This window comes from Bombus vancouverensis, chromosome 8, assembly GCF_051014615.1.
Source record: "Bombus vancouverensis nearcticus chromosome 8, iyBomVanc1_principal, whole genome shotgun sequence".
Classification (NCBI taxonomy): domain Eukaryota; kingdom Metazoa; phylum Arthropoda; class Insecta; order Hymenoptera; family Apidae; genus Bombus; species Bombus vancouverensis.
In genome coordinates, this window is record NC_134918.1 from 17669037 (window position 1) to 17686064 (window position 17028).

Sequence of the window (17028 nt, forward strand, 5' to 3'; positions counted from 1 at the left end):
TCGGCAATACAACGGTTTTTGTATATTTCTTTTTAAATATAAATAATTACGTTTCAATCGCAGACATTTATGCAAAATTATATTTTTATAAATACGATTAAATCAGACGTGTATTTCACTTGCTAAATATTATAAGAAACACTCTATTTTGCATCGCTCACATGTTTTTCCACTTTTAAATTCCCCATAAAGATCTAGAAATCTACGGTCTAATTATAATACCGATACCATTCCAACGATAATGCTGCAATAGCATAAACGATGGTGCAACTAGCGAGCAATACCATTCAAAATTGTAAATAATATCTATCGGTGGTCGTTAAACAACGTAGAAACAAATAATTTTTCGAAGATGACTGTAATTCAGCGTGAAATCGTATTTCTATAACGTTTACTTATAAATTATAAATTATAATTATCTATAATAAGTATTAACTTATTATAAATAATCAGCCGTGTCACTGCTCCACGCCAGAAAAAATTACTGAAAATTCTCAATGCGAGAATTGATCGTAAATATTAATAAATAAGAAAAAAAATCGTATTTGTAGTACGTACAAGTATACCATTTTTCCACCATGCGTCCGTGCTACAATGTTAAAACGATTATGGTTTCGCTTAAGAGACGCTGTTATTCGCGACGTTACGACTTCACGGCAATTAAACATTCCGATATATAAACGATATGCAAATTGGCTATAAAAATTATTTCCACGTACCCTTATCTTCCGATCAAGCGTCTTTTATCTGGTTTTTTATAACAATAAGTACTAATATAAATACAAATACTATAATAAATACAATAGTGCGCGAATAGTTTTTCCGGTCGTTATATAATTAACACGTTCCTCAGCCACGTTCTTTTAGCTAATCGATGATACATATTATGTAGTTTCCTGAAGATTCCGCAATTATACGAATAATCGTGAAAAGAAGATAAAAACATATCGGACGATTATCGAATTAACATAAATTAATTTATCACATTATCGATTGAATCGAGATTAAAAAGCTAAAAAGGACTGGTAATTTTTTATTTCCTTTTTATGCAAAGGAACGTGTCGATTTATTGGTTAAATATCGAACGACAGTATCATTGATTTAATTGGAATTTCTTCGTTTATCCTTCCTTCCTTTATTTCCTCTTCTTTTTCTAACAGAGACGACTGTAAAAAATCAACATACATCAAGTTGCTATATCATCGATTTATCCATTATTTAGAATACAAATCCATTTCTATTTCGGTTACTTGCGAGCCGATAGTATTAGTCAACGGTGAAGAATTTCAGAATCGTTTAAAAGTAAAATTTCTTCGGTATAGCGCAACGTAAATATCCTCGTACGGATTGAAAGTCTCCGCGCGCTATGTCATAACTATATGTATCCAATGTTCGTTGGAAATTTCACCTCTAATGGAATAGTCGTACGAACAGTAGCGCCGACACATAATATAGTATGGCTACGACGTCGTACCGTCGCGTATCGGTACCTTTGCCTAACACATCATTACAAAAATTCACCGTTTATTGTGAATACCAAAATGTATTTTGTATTCCAAATGTATCTTGGGTTAAATAAACATCATTAAAAAAAAAAAGTTGTATGAACAGTGCCAGTGAAGATCATAAAAATCGAACAGTGAAAGAGACTGGATTCCATCGACGGTAGTCCGCTACTGTAAAGTTTCGCTTCTTTCCGATTCAAACGAATCGTACATTTTCATTTAAATAATACGATATTTTATAATAGCAATGAATAATTGTTGTTATATCTATATTTAGAGGTAGAATCGCGTTAGTTATTAGTTTATTATTCGGATGAAAAACACCACACTTCTCTGAGCCGAAAAACCTTTATTGCACACACTTGGAAGGGACACGAACGAACGAACGGAAATGAAGCCTTAAACTATCGATCTGGGTTATCGACCGTGTCTAGTAATATCTTCTAGTTATTCCTTTTTGTAACTAGTCGTCAGTATATAGATGGCGAACGAGAACTCACGTTGTCATTTTCAACAATAATACGACGAAGACGATACTTAAATTAACGATATTTGTTTTGTTAAATAACGATATTGTTGTTTTTTAATTAACAATAGGACAAATAACGCAACAGAATGGCTCGCAATCGCATCGGTTTCCTCACCATTTCGACCACTGTATTTCCCGACCATGTTAATCCGTCGCTAATCAAAAAATATGTATCGGAAATCCCAGAAATCTACATCCAGACATTATCATCGACAAATCCTCGCTTGTCTATTATTATTTCGTCTATTCATACTGGAACAATTAGTTAACGACGTTATAATAGCCGTAAACGAACGAGGATAGAACGAGAATCGATTTACAATGAAACAGCCGGATGTATTAGATTCTTCTTTTCTGCGAACATAGTATCGTAACGGGGGAACTGAAGAAAGATAAGAAACAAGAGCGATAGCGTCGGCAGTGGACGACGACGCGGTATACGCTGGCTATAAAAAGTATCGACACACCTTCCTGTTTAATGTAACGTTTACGTATCGGCTAAGTACTACTTAATTACATTCAGGTAGATTCATGGGCAAGCAGCATATTATCGCATTTTTCATGGATAAACCGAGTCGTGTACACGACCGTATTTCATTCTTTTTTACCATGCTCGCCTTAGGCGTATCGGAAGTATTTCCGAGACGCTCGTCGGTAGGCCGCGAATTTTTACGCGAGTTCGTAATTTTTCTAATCTGATAATCTCTGAGAAAATAATTAAAAAATTAGCACCTCCTGGGTAGGAGATCGTTTTACGTACCAAGTATTTCATAGAAAGCGAAATACTTCGCACGTTTCGTATATCTTTTCGTATGCAGAAAATCCAAATCCATTCAAATGCAGAAAAATCCGCAGTCTATTTATTCGAGTCTTTAACGTATCGTATGTACATCGAGTACATTGCGCATTCGGTTTTTGAGCGAAAGGTTTAAACGGTTCTTCCGTTTTTTCCGAAATCTAGTTCCGTCCGAGATTTTTTCCAAATCTGACACTTCTTCGAAAATGAAAGTTCGATTTTAGGTATTCGGCATTCTTTTAAGCAATTTGCCTACGCAGAGTCAAACGTTGTATCGTTTGACAGTACCTTCGTACGACTACGAAACTTTGATTCTACGAGAATGAGAAACATAGAATCCGGGGAAAATTTCATCGCATCGATGTCTCTCGTAGCCGCCGTAGTTTCCTATAATTATTCACCGATGATAAATGGAATCGTCGTTAGACGAGCCTTATGGGCGTATGCCCGGCAGTCGAGTACGCCGATTGGATATCGATAGCGGGCCCTCTCGATTAAATCACCTGCTACACTTCTTCAGGTATATAGAGTTACCGGTATTCGTAATGACTTCGATAATAACGATCAATCTTATTATTAGTCCGGCTATTGTTTGTAGATGTAGGCCATAACATGTTTAGCGATCGAATGAACGAGCATATCGTCGGGAGACGAAGGCGTGTCCCTCATACTCTACGGATACAAGTTGTACAGGGTGTTACAAAAATCATGGAATAAGACTCTACGTCTTGATCTGGTCTAAGACTTTCGAGCAGGAATATTAAATAAAGTTGACAAATTATTTGGAGCATTGTTAACACTAACGATTATCGTCTCGTTTGAAAGGATCATATAATTGGAATCGTACAAATTCGTGACGATTTTTATCGACGAGTCTCTCAGAATTTCTTATTCGTGCGTAAATCAGGCTGTTAGGTATACATTTTCTGAAACGCGATCTTGTTAGAATTTAATCTGGAAATTAAGATTAATAATCCGTGGAAGACACAACGTTTGTGTTGAAATAATATTATGCGATATTTGTTAAACAAAATTACAGAAAATACAAGCGAGTGTCGTGGAACGTCGACAGTTGGCTAATTATTCTCAGACTGACTGACTTAGTGACGCATTTCTTTTTTTCTATTTTGTTGTTTACATTCGCAATTTGTCCAGTTTGGACATTTGGTAGAATTTTTTAGCTGTTGGATTATCATGTAGGATACCATCTTCGCGTTTGTTAGGTTATGTCCTTTGTGAGGTCTGCTGGGTGTTTCCTTTTCAGTCTTCTATCCATGTTTGAGGTGTTGATCGTTTCCACGGCTAGCCGGTTTCGGTGTGTTCCTATTCTTTCTTCTAATTTCCTCTTTGACCGTTGGTATCCCCAGGTCCTTCCGTATATCCTCGTTTCTAACGTACCATGGGGCGTTTACTATTGTTCTAAGAATTTTAGCTTGTACCGTCTCTATTTTGTTTATATGGCTCGTTGCTGCTGCCCCCCCCCCATAGTGGTTTTATGATCGTTTTGTATATTTTTCATTTATTTTCTATGCTTAATTTGGATTTTCCATTTGTCAGCCGATGCATTTGTCTCCTTGTTGTCTGTGTTGAGGTTATTCGATGTGTAAACAGAGAAAACACGTGGATAAATTGTAAGGCAGAAAATATATTTAAACAGAAGCGTAATTATAAGTAAGAATACAATTTCAGCTGGTCCAGATCCGCACGCTAGCTGTGTTACCCAATAACTGAAAACCCCGAAGCCAACGTCGCCTGTCTACCGTTTGTGGTCTGACTTCGTCGCAGTCTTTTGTCTACGCGCTGTCGATGGCTTCGGTGCTTGAGAAAACTAAAAACTACTTATGTACAAATTATACTTATCTATAACGAGTATTAACTTATTAGAAATAATCAGCCATGTTACTGCGCCACGCCAGAAAAATTACTGAAAATTCTCAACGCGAGAATTGATTGCAATTTTAATAAATAATAATAAAAAGAAAAGAAAACTAAAAAGACCAGATGCAGAGTTTTCTTATAAGTGGTGACCACTTCAACAGTCTGTATTTTGTCTATTATCGATTTAGTATGCTGTTTCCACGTGAGTTGTGTTTCTAGGTGGAGTCCTAGGTATTTGACTTGCCTTGTTCGCGGTATATGCGTGCCGTTCAGTAGGACGTTTGGTGGTGTCCGTTTTCGCAGTGTGAATGTAATATGGTCGCATTTATCGGGGTTTAGTGACCCATGGCTCCTGAAAAGATTTTCAACCCCACTCTCTATACAGTAACGAGTGTGACCTGCGTAAGTGCCCTGTTCAAATGCCTGTGTAGATGTCTGTGTGGCGACATGCGCCACGAAATCTTCCAGCAGCTTCGCGATACAAAGCGCGACACCGACGTGCCCAATGTTCCACCCATATCCTCGCGTTTCTTCCGCCGAATTCTCGGAAGAGCGTACACGCGCCAGCCGCCGCGGTGCGTCTAACGAACGCACGCTAGTGGGGATATCGAAGGGCAACGAAGGGAAGATCGCTCACCTCGTCTGTATAAGATTAATATCGTTGTATCCCAACGGATCTCTTAACGTCTCTTTCACCATGCTACTGTAACGTCAATTCGCATCAGAGACCAGGTCGCACATCGCGGGCAGGATGGCGCCCGGATGTCTGCACATCCTTGGCGCGTACCCTCGATAGTCCTAAGTGCCCACCGGGGGTCTTGGAATTTTCATAGTTAAGGTCCTTCGGACCAAGCGAGTATCTCTTGTCTTAGGTTTCCTTTCACGTTTATCGTTTGCCACGGGTTAACACGGAAAGTTAGTTTTTCCTCGCGTCTGGTACGTTCCGTTAGCAACTTTCTCACGAGGGCGGCCAAAGCCCTTCCTGGTCCACCAACCGTCTTATTATCCAATCGGAGACGCTGTCTACTGCCCTCGCTTCCTTAACCAAAATTTTCATCGACAAATCCGATAGTCCCGTGTCCTTAGACACACCCACCCCTAGCTTTCCTCAGACACGGTATCGTCGGCGAAACTCGCTTATTCCGTATCCTTAGAATAGTCGACGTATCTTTACCTGTCTCTACCCATGTAACAGTCGCGTACTTAACGTATCGGTGTAACTAAGTTTTACATAACGTGGTTGGAGCGAATCGTGATTTATGTTAATTCAGTGTGTACTCCAGTTTGATCGCTGAATTTGTAAGAAAGTTCGATTAAAACAAAATTAATAGTCGTGCTACGACTCGACTATTTTTGCTTTATCACGCAACCCTCAAGTTTACGCGACAGTACGTACGTTTTCTTTATTAAGTTAGTCTGGTAAATTACTCTGATAAGTATCGCGTGCCCGTTGAGATATAAGTCGTATTAGCAAACGACGATATTATATTATATAAGCGTTTAAGGGTGAAATATAATAAAGTTTCACTTGTTTGCGTTAATAATCGGGATCGCTAGATTCAATTAGTTATCTAAATTGGGTAATATTTACTTATTTATAATACTTATAAATTATACTTATCTATAATAAGTATTAACTTATTAGAAATAATCAGCCATGTCACTGCGCCACGCCAGAAAAATTACTGAAAATTCTCAACGCGAGAATTGATTGTAATTTTAATAAATAAATAAAAAAAAAAATAATCACGATTTTCTCAGAATGCGGTGTTGACCGAACTGTACATCGTATAAACGTAGCTAACGGTTGTTGACACGAAAGAATCAAAGTAGATTCAACTCGACAAACATTCGTTCAGGAAATATCGCTTAAATGATAGTTATTCGACAGCACACGCCAGTTATATCTGTTTACACTTTCGTAACAACCGTTGCGCAAATAATGCAGAACCATATCGCGATCGAGGTCCGATCTACTTGGCGTTCACTGGATTCGCAGTGACATATACAGTGACTCATGAAAATGTTCGAAGATTTAACGTAGAAAACTGATGCGTTGTACGGTGACTATAAAAGATACCGACGTACCATTGTGTTTATTATACTTACGTCTAAGTTAGTCAGATGCGATTACGTTAAATTTTGTAGCATTTATTTTTCAAATCTATATATTTCAGTATTTCGATACTCCGTTTCGGTAGATTATTTTTATTTCGATATTTTGCTTTTCCAATCTTTCCATTCCCGACAGTTTGTTTTCGTTTTCGATTACGTCATATTTAAAATTCTGTCGTTTCATCATAGAGCGACATTAAGATCGGAAAATCAAGAAAAATGTATCTCGATCGAGAGTATGACAGCTTGGAATATTTAAATGCCGCGTTAGAAAGTCTATCGTCGAATCTGTGAGAAAAGGAGATCTCGACAGCTGAGAACTGAAAATTACAAGGATAATATTTGATCGTCGTTTCTCTTCGCGAACATCGTACGTTGAACAAATAATGTATTTTATAAGCTTGCCAGTAGATTTTTCTCTTTTTCTAAAACTTATTCGTGTTTCGTTACTTTCGAAATACACGCGTCAGACGTATTATTCGTAGATTACGGCACACGGTGTTTATTCTGTTAAAATATAAGCGCGATTCAGAGTCAGCTCGAAACACGAAACGCGGAGCTTTCCGCAAGAAATCCGTGCGTGAGTCGTACCGTTTGGAATGAGTTCCGGAATGCAAAACGCTCATGTTCGTGATTACGTAGTCGTACACGTAGTTATTATGTGCACGGACGCGTTTGTTGTCCTTTAATAATTAATTATCTACTGCCGTAAAAGAATTTTCCATAATATCGCGCGAACGATCGCCCAAACTGATCGAATTTATTCCATCTATACGTTATACAGCGTGGTTGGTAACTGGTGGTACGAGCGGAAAGGGGGTGATTCTACGCGAAAAAAAAAGTAAAAAATGTAGAATACAAGTTTTTCGTTCGAGGCTTCGTTTTCGAGAAAATCCACTTTGAATTTTCGCTCGGTACGCGTGCACCTTATCGCGTCTCGTTGTAACGGATCTCACTGTAGATCGTTGTCTCGATGGATAAATTAAAAAAAAAAAAAATTAAGCTAGTCATCTTTTCCATTTATTTAGCAAGTTACTAACTTTGCTGCCACTAACTTTAATTATGTGTACATTAAACTATGGATTACGATTCTTCATGATACGCTTGAAGCCGTACGAATATAGTACGTTGTCGTAGAATCAAATGTACAAAAATCCAAAAAGGAAATTACGCGGATCCGCGTACGATGTTTCTTGGAAAACGTAAATAAACGAGAGAAGTATATCGGAATGGGAGAATACGATTTTCCCAGCGTTTAAGAAAAATAACATTTTATACGAGTTATTGCACACTCGAGTACGCGATAAGTACGTAATAACTTCCGTTCAATTATAAATTTCTAGTCACAGTATCGATCTCGGTATCAAACAATACGAGTTCGATAACGTCTCATCGAAATAGAAGTACATAATTAAATCACATCTCTTTCCCCGATTTTCATAATGTTATCTCTCGTTCGACATCGAGCCTCTCGGTTCTCAACCTTCCGTTACACGTACGTGTGAACATATTCTATCGTAAAAATACTTTGTAACTTGCAGAACCGTTCGTTAAATATGAGAGAACAACACTATACTGTAATTAATACAATACTAACTATATAATAACTGTATAATTAATACATTATTTATTATATTAACAATAATAGCTATATAATTAATACAATATTCTATGCAGTAATTGTAAAAATATATATATACAAACTGGGAGTATTTTATTTATGCAATTTGTGCAAGTTAGTTTTACGAACATAAAGGAACATAATTTGGATAGAAGTTTGTTTCACCCGTTACAAATGCGGTCGAACCTCGATAACTCGAGCCTCTGTAATTCGAAAACTACAATTTTGTTCGTTCTCCTGGTCCGCCGTGGAAACCTCGGCAAATCGAGATACTTCGTCCGAGAAAAGCGCGAACCTCTGTAAGTCGAAGTTTGATCAAAACTACCAAAACTCGATACTACAGCTATATATCGTTATTTTTATTATTCTATCCTGCTTTTCGACGCGACTTGAAAAAAAGGAACTCGTTTGGCCTGGCTTACAGAATGAAAAATAACAGGCATATACTTAGAGCTTACAATGAAAAATCGTATCTCAAAGTCGTTACGCTTGTGATCCTTGCACCACGCGTCTGCGTGTCCCTCGCACGCAACTTACAGCGGCTACGAAAGATATTCGCACATATCCGTATTCTTATGCTTCGATAAAGCGTCTTTCCATTAGGTTCTACGTATATACGTTTCACTTCCGTCGTATCAAATTTGTCTACTTCCACGAATGTTCGTCAACGTTAAGTACGATGAACGCTATGATGCGCAAACTGTCATTTATTTTTCCAAGTACGTAATATCCATGTACGTCTAAATGCATATTCCAGAAGTGGAATTTCTTCTTCCTCGCGCGTCTACGTTAAGCCGTTTCCGTCCGTCGAATTTGGTTTGCTCGAAGAACACGACGCGCGTTTTCGCATTTACGGAGAATCTGACGACGCAAAAATAGAGAAAACGTTGAAGCGTTATAGCGCTCGTTGTGATTAATAATCGAACCGGATACCTGCCATTTGTTAATCGTATTAAAAATACGAGTTCCCTCGGAACTCGAGTTACCGAGACTCGAGATCAACCGCTAAAATAAATCGTCTATTATCGCTTCTTACTTACCTATTCGTTCTGCTCGTTTTTCAGCCGAAATCACCAGTACGAAGCTCGAAGAGAAAAAAGAAAGAATATAATTAGTATATCACTATCGATTCGATGCACAGACACACTGAGACGATTTAACAGAGTAAAAAGTATGCTTGTACGTGGCCGATCGTATACACGGAGATGGATCCCTCCGAATGCGAGGGATGCAGGACTAAATGAGAAACGAGCCAGTGGACAAGCTTCATTTATAAGAAAGTGTCCAAGGATCGAGCCTTCCGCGGACACTATCGAGGAAGGGGCACCTCGAGCTCGTATATTAACAGGTAAGTACTTGGCTATGGTGGGAGTACGCGATACTCTTGATCTTTGATTTCCAAGGTCCGTTCTATCGATCGCTCGTATCTTGTTCCTTTAGAGTCGAAAGTTCAGCCGGAGACTACCGATGTGCGGCTATCGCGTAGGTAGCACGGGATTAACAACGAAGGATTAATATCTGTCACTGAAAAATAATAAAACTTACGCTTTGTCCAATAGTAATGTAATCTTTTTTTTTTTATTTAATTGTTTACATTCACGATTTGTCCAGTTTGGACACTTGGTAGAATTTTCTAGTCGTTAGATTATCACGTGGGTGTTACCGAAGAGTCCGTACTAGCAAATCTTGGACGAAACACTCGCTTTCTCTCTTCTCTCGTCGTGTCTAAAGTGTAGGTCTGTTAGGTGAGCCTTACCGAAGAGTCCATACTACTATCGTGTGGGTGGCTACCCCCGGTGGGATACCATCTTCGTGTCTGTTAGGTTGCGTCCTTTGTGAGGTCTGCGATAGCGACATAACGTAAGAAATATGGAAAATGTGCGTGTACGGAATTTTTGCACGTGACAACAAGAATATAAAGAATCTCGAAATCGTTCATCGTTTCTGTCGTCATACTGTCGAACAATTAATTACACGCAATCGTATGTTTAAGTCGAAATGCGTATAATTTGATGAAAAGGTAGAGACAGTGACGAGAAATGAAAAAAGATGGAGATGAAATCAATTCGCATATGGAATCGTGTAACGAATCACATATGGAACGTTGTTATTACGATTAGGCGATCCTTGAACAACGACGATTATCTTTTTAATGAGAGACAAAGGCCTGATGTTCGTTTTCGAGGTGATTAACCCGCACGATTAAAACGACATGTATGGGTTTCTAGTCGGTGCATTATCGTTGTAACATTGACATACTTATCCAACCGATTCTCGTGCCAGGTAACACTGTAATATGTAACAAAGGGAATTCGAAGACTCTCCTTGAAACGTGTTACCGCGATACAAGAGTTTCAATAGTGTAGGCACCGTAGTTGCCTACATGTAGTTTTTTTTTTTTTTTTATTTAATCGTTCACATTCGCAATTTGTCCAGTTTGGACATTTGGTAGAATTTTTTAGCTGTTAGATTATCACGTGGGTGGCTACCCCAGTGGAATACCATCTTCGTGTTTGTTAGTCCTTTGTTGTTGTCCTTTGTGAGGTCTGCTGGGTGTTCCCTTTTCAGTCTTCTATCCATGTTTGAAAATTCTCAACGCGAGAATTGATTGTAATTTTAATAAATGAAAAAAAAAATGTTTGAGGTGTTGATCGTTCCCACAGCTAACCGGTTTGGAACTTGTAGTGGCTACGAAATGTACATGTACTCTGCTGTAAATCCTACACCATACGACTTTTTCACATCTTCTCCTCGTAGACTCAAGGCACGCGATATTTCTTCGGTCTCTCGTTATTATATCAAAGACTAATTGCATCTCGTAGTATACGAGTTCGATCGTTCCGTTCAAAATTCAACATCTCGTTCGAAGATATGGAAGCTTAGGTGACTCACGATCAGGTAACTTCGACTTGCCATAATTTACAGTAAAACGAGAAGGTAACGCTATTAAGCACATATTATGCTAACTACTGTAATTCTTTACGCGGACATAAAGAGTTGGAGAATTTCATTGTCGTAGCGTGTAGCTATACTACGCTTATACGTAGATACATCGTTATTCGCGTGTTCGATCAAACCCGAGGAAATTATAGGGAACGTAACGCTTCGAAATTAAACGGTCGAGGAAGTATTAATATCAAAGCGATCGTGAAAGATAGTTTAAAAGATCGTTTTAGCAGCATAGTTACTTCTTTACTCTGCCCTGTTCTTTGGAAAAGATGCTGACGGTTTTACAGTTTCCTTGAACTATCTTATCCACTAACTTAGTTTCTATCGCTATTATCCAATCGACTCGTCGACTATCTCGCTTCTATTTATTATTTATTTATTATTGTTTTATTTATTTATTATAGTCCGTGCCTTTCGGCTTTGGACGAACTTTCGGTTTTACATCTCTTGCGTCTAATTCTCTTCTTACACGTCTACTTTCCACTCTATTCTATCGCACTACCTTGCTTATTCTACCTCTAAAAACTAAAAATTAGGAACTATAAATTAGCAACTAATGACTAAAAACTACTGCCACTTTGGTCCTTGGCCTCCTTGTTGTGCCTCCTCCTTGTCGTTTGCCCTTCTCTTCTCTATTATCGCTCTCAGTTTTGCTAAACCTTCTCCGGTCTCGTTCAGCGTTTTTCCTATGTCCTTTGGTCCTCCCGTTATTTCACATTCTTCTATTACACGTCTTAGGTCTTCTTCTTTCATTCTGCATAGTCTGCATCTCTTTTCCCTCTCTTCTTTCCAGTATTCCTTTGCTTTAGTCTCGTTTCCGCATCCGAATCTTGTCAGTATTCTTCCACTTCATCTTCCCTTCTAAGTACTTTGGTAATTTCTCTTTGGCTATGTTTCTGTAGTGTATGTTGTACTTGGATTCCCTTATCCTTTTCCTCCTCTTTTCTTCTTTTTTCTATAATTTGGTCCACTGTCTTCCTTTCTTGCTCCTCTCCTGTTTCTATCTGCCTCTTTTGTTCTTTTCTCACCTCTTCTAGTCCCTTTCTCTTTCTCTTTCTTGCTCTTTTCCCTTCCTGACCATTCCCCCATTCTCTCTCTCTCTCTCTCTCCTTTATGCACTCCTTTACTAATTCCTTTTTTGATTCTAGGGCTTTCTCTTCGTACCTCGCTGCTCTTTTTAGCTCTTATTTGCATTCCTCTACCAGTATATAGCTTGGTGTTGATCTCTCTTTTAAATTCCTCATAGTTAGTCCTCGGACTGTCAGTTACGTGACGCAAAGCAATATAATCGACAACCCGAAGACTAACCACGATAAACGCAGAAAATGATCGTAGAAGTCCTAAATCAGTCGTTCTGTTTCGAATCGCTGGAAATTCTGCGAGCTTCGAGTGTTCGCAGGATCGCAATTTCCTCTTACCCTCTGGTATTTCGTGCCGATCCTGACTATACTTATTTTCATTATATCCCTTATTCTTATATCCCTTATTCTTATATCCCTTATTCATCGTTTAACCCTCCACTGTTCGATCGCCTCTCGACTTCTCCATGTTCCTCGACTATCTTTTTCCTTGTCCATTCTCGTCTAATATTCCTTTCACCCTCTCTTTCACCCCTGTCGCGAGTACCGCCTTCTCTCGCGCCCCTTTTCAACACGTGTGCCAGGATTCCGACTCATAACAGCACCGTACACTACGCAATTTTTCCTGCCCCTTCATCCTCGTACTCTCGCTCGTTTTAAATCTCAATATTCCACTCCACCTGTTTAGAATAATCGACGATACAGGTATTACGATATTAAATAGACGTTACACGATGTGAAATATTGCATCAGTAGACGCTGTACGATACTGAAAGAAGATCGAAGAAAGTAAATGGTAAAAGACAAAAGATCGCTTTACCTCCGAATGATTCATTTGTTTTTTTTCATTGATTAATTTGTGGCGGATCGGTACCAACAGGACGCCGACAGGTCGAGGAGGCATCGACGCGGTCGTAACACCTCCCGAGCGATCCGCGGGTACCAACCGCCAACACCAGAGGGCTACTACGACGACGACGAGTCTGTCTGTCTCGCTAGCGGTCGAATATACGCTGTCACGATACAAATACCGCACCTAGCGAGACTCCCTCTACTTCTAAGGCAGGAACTATCGGGTATATCATGGACTGTCACATCCTAAAGCTAATAAGAAAGCACTTTGCTCAAGCGGCAAAAATAAAAGAAAACAGCTTAATCTTCGGTTGCCTATTTCCTAACGACGCATATTACAAAAACGCTCTGACAACAGGCCACACATCCCCCCAGCAGAAGCTTCCCTATACCTAGACGAAAAAAACTACCTCCAGGACCAAAACGATATTCCAATAATTTATCACATAAAAAGAAAAATAGGGATCAAAATCATACTCTACGAAGAAAAACATAAATGGACAGACCGCAGACACCGGATGGAGATACAACATGTGGCCCTCCCCCGGGAAGACACCAAAGGCAAACACAGAAAAAACACAAAAAAATATTGGTGGATACAGAATCCATAATAAAATAAGAGAGAACGTTAAACCGACAGAACTCGATTCTGACACCGCATAACACAGGTGTAAACTGTAAATATTTGTAAATAAACCTATTTGACATCCCCCTCCCCAAAGTTACACAGCACCCAAAAAGCAGACTACCGAAGCGTCCTATTCTGCGACCAAATTTTCAGAATAGAAAAAATCAAAAAAAAAAAAAAAACAAAACAAAATCATATAAAAGCCCCGCTCCCCAGCGGCTTAAACCCAAAAATTGTATTAAACGCAAAAAGTGTAAAGCGTCGATACATAATATAGTATGGCTACGACGTCGTACCGCCGCGTATCGGTACCTTTGTCTAACACATCATTACCAAAATTCACAGTTTATTGCGAATACCAAAATGTATTTAAAATTGTATCTTGGGTTAAATAAACGTCATTAAAAAAAAAAAAAAAAAGGACTACCGGGTACAGCCTTACCGACGAGTCCACCGGTAGTCCCGGGACGAAACGCGAACTCTCTTTTCACCTGGCAGCAACTACGCTTCCTACGAATTATTTTCTGCCTCAAAGTAACGAGCAGAAAAATTTGCTTCGCTTGATAACGTTTACTTCTCTGTCAGTCAAATATTTTCAAGTATTCTCGATTAATCGCACGGCTTTGTACTCGCCAATTTCTTCGAAACGTTATTCCATGAAATCATAATTTATTTCTCGTTCTGTTTCGTATCTCCTGTCGACCGAGAGTATCCAGAGTATCGAAGACCGATAGTTGCGAAATACACGTTCGGGTCAAATTGTTGGCAATATCGTGCCGTTTGAACAGGAACTAAGTGGCATTGAGCCAAGGCTAAAGAATTCGATTCATAGACGAACGAACATTAACGTTTCGACGATCCAGTCATCTTTCGTTAAACTACTCGTCTCATCTCGATGCTTACGTAACGTTATTCACGATTAATCATCGAAATGGAAAACGAAGAAGAGAAAGATGATCGATTAAAGAAGATCGTTTCGACGAAACTATCGATCGCGTTGTTACAAAAATTGGAATATTTTCGAATTATGGATCGCAGAGTTAACTCGAAACGCGTTATCGTGGCTTTTGTTAGCAAAGCCAGTTTTCAACGGAGGAAGACAGCGCATTATGTAAATCCACTTCCTCGTAATTAATTGTCGTTATTGTCTTATCGATAAAATATTGGAACGATAACTCGTCTCTGTGAATTACGATTAATAGCAGAACGATACGTTACAGCGTATGTGTCATATTCTGAGATTATTAACATAGCATAGGAAATTCTTTCCACATATTCGAATATTACGACTGTAACGTTACAGTAGAATTACACTATAGAGAATTAATCTACAATTATGGGAAAAAGTGCCACGATATATAGTATACTGTAATGTACCATAAAAAAAAAAGAAAGCATAAAATAGTGTAAAAAAAAAAAAAGCGTGAGAAAGGGGTAACTTACAAAGAAGTATTATTTATAAATAAACTTATTGGGAATGAACTGAGAGTATGGGTATATGAATTTTATGAAACGTGTACGGAGCATCTTGTCAACATCTTTTATGACTGCACAGTATCGGTGGAATAAAAGTTGACAGTAATTTTTCAACATTCTGCTAACTATTTTGTTATTTATTTTTATATTATTTATTTTTTAATCGATCGCCTACAGTTGTACTGTCCGCTATGATAATTTATTTATTATTTATTTAGTAACTCGATGGAAATTGTAGGTGAAGTTTCGTTATTTTTGGGAAACCCCCATTCCTATTATAGATTTTTATGATTTTAACGTTGGATTACAATTTTCTAAATGATGTTCTTACGATAGAAGACTGGTTAATAAGTATCAGAGCGTTATTTGATTCAAGCGTTATTAAAAATTTATAGAACAGGCAGATCGTAGGCTGCACAACGATCGATCTTCGTTTATTCTAGATATTAAAAGAACATGGAACGATATCGTTTTAATTGTGTTGAAAATTTGTATAAAATTCTCGGATAACTCCTGCCAACGACAGTAAAAATTCACCGTAATCAATCGAAAGATTAATTTTGTATCGAGGGGATATAAAAATAGAGAAGATATAAAATATAAAAACCACAATTACACGCTCGAAAACGTTTCAACAACTTGGCTGTTTGTATTAAAAAAAAAAAAAAAGAAAAAATTTGTCCACGTATCAGCGATCGTAAAAATATTAAACGATTCCACGTATAATACCAAATGGCTACTCGGATAACATTTTCTCTCGAGGAATCGTTGACTGGACAAAACGCAAAATGCGTCTGATTTCGTTCAAACTGATTCTAATTTTAACGCGTTATTTCTTTCTCGTAGAAGCGTCCGAATGGAAAGAAGCCGAAACAAAGGTAAACGTATCGATCGTAGTATTACCCTTTACGAAAGAAATTTCATTTTTGCAATAATTTGTAACGTCAGATCTGGAAGATGATCTACCCGACGACTCATCCTCGTTGAAAAAATATTCTCAAGAAATTTCCGTCGATACGTCGATCTACGATAACGTGGATACCGCGATTCTACCACCAATATACCAACATACTGATGACGACGAATACCGATACAACGTATAATACCAAATGGCTACTCGGATAACATTTTCTCTCGAGGAATAGTAGACTGGACGAAATTTATAACGTCAGATCTGGAAGATGATCTACCCGACGACTCATCCTCGTTGAAAAAATATTCTCAAGAAACTCCTGTCGATACCGCGATTCTACCACCAATATACCAACATACTGATGACGACGAATACCGATACAACGTATAATACCAAATGGCTACTCGGATAACATTTTCTCTCGAGGAATCGTAGACTGGACAAAACGCAAAATGCGTCTGATTTCGTTCAAACTGATTCTAATTTTAACGCGTTATTTCTTTCTCGTAGAAGCGTCCGAATGGAAAGAAGCCGAAACAAAGGTAAACGTATCGATCGTAGTATTACCTTTTACGACAGAAATTTCATTTTTGCAATAATTTGTAACGTCAGAACTGAAAGATGATCTACCCGACGACTCATCCTCGTTGAAAAAATATTCTCAAGAAACTCCTGTCGATACCGCGA

General features: G+C 38.3%; 1 protein-coding gene across 1 annotated transcript in view; it reads right to left on the reverse strand.

The window, feature by feature from the left end:
- The window catches only part of LOC117159605 (hexuronate transporter), a 30487-nt gene extending 20822 nt beyond the window's left edge, over positions 1 to 9665 (reverse strand). The window contains exon 1 of the mRNA XM_076620469.1: positions 9485 to 9665. The gene's annotated coding sequence lies outside the window, so the exon portion shown is untranslated. The remainder of the gene's footprint in view (positions 1 to 9484) is intronic.
- Between the last annotated feature and the right edge of the window lie 7363 nt (positions 9666 to 17028).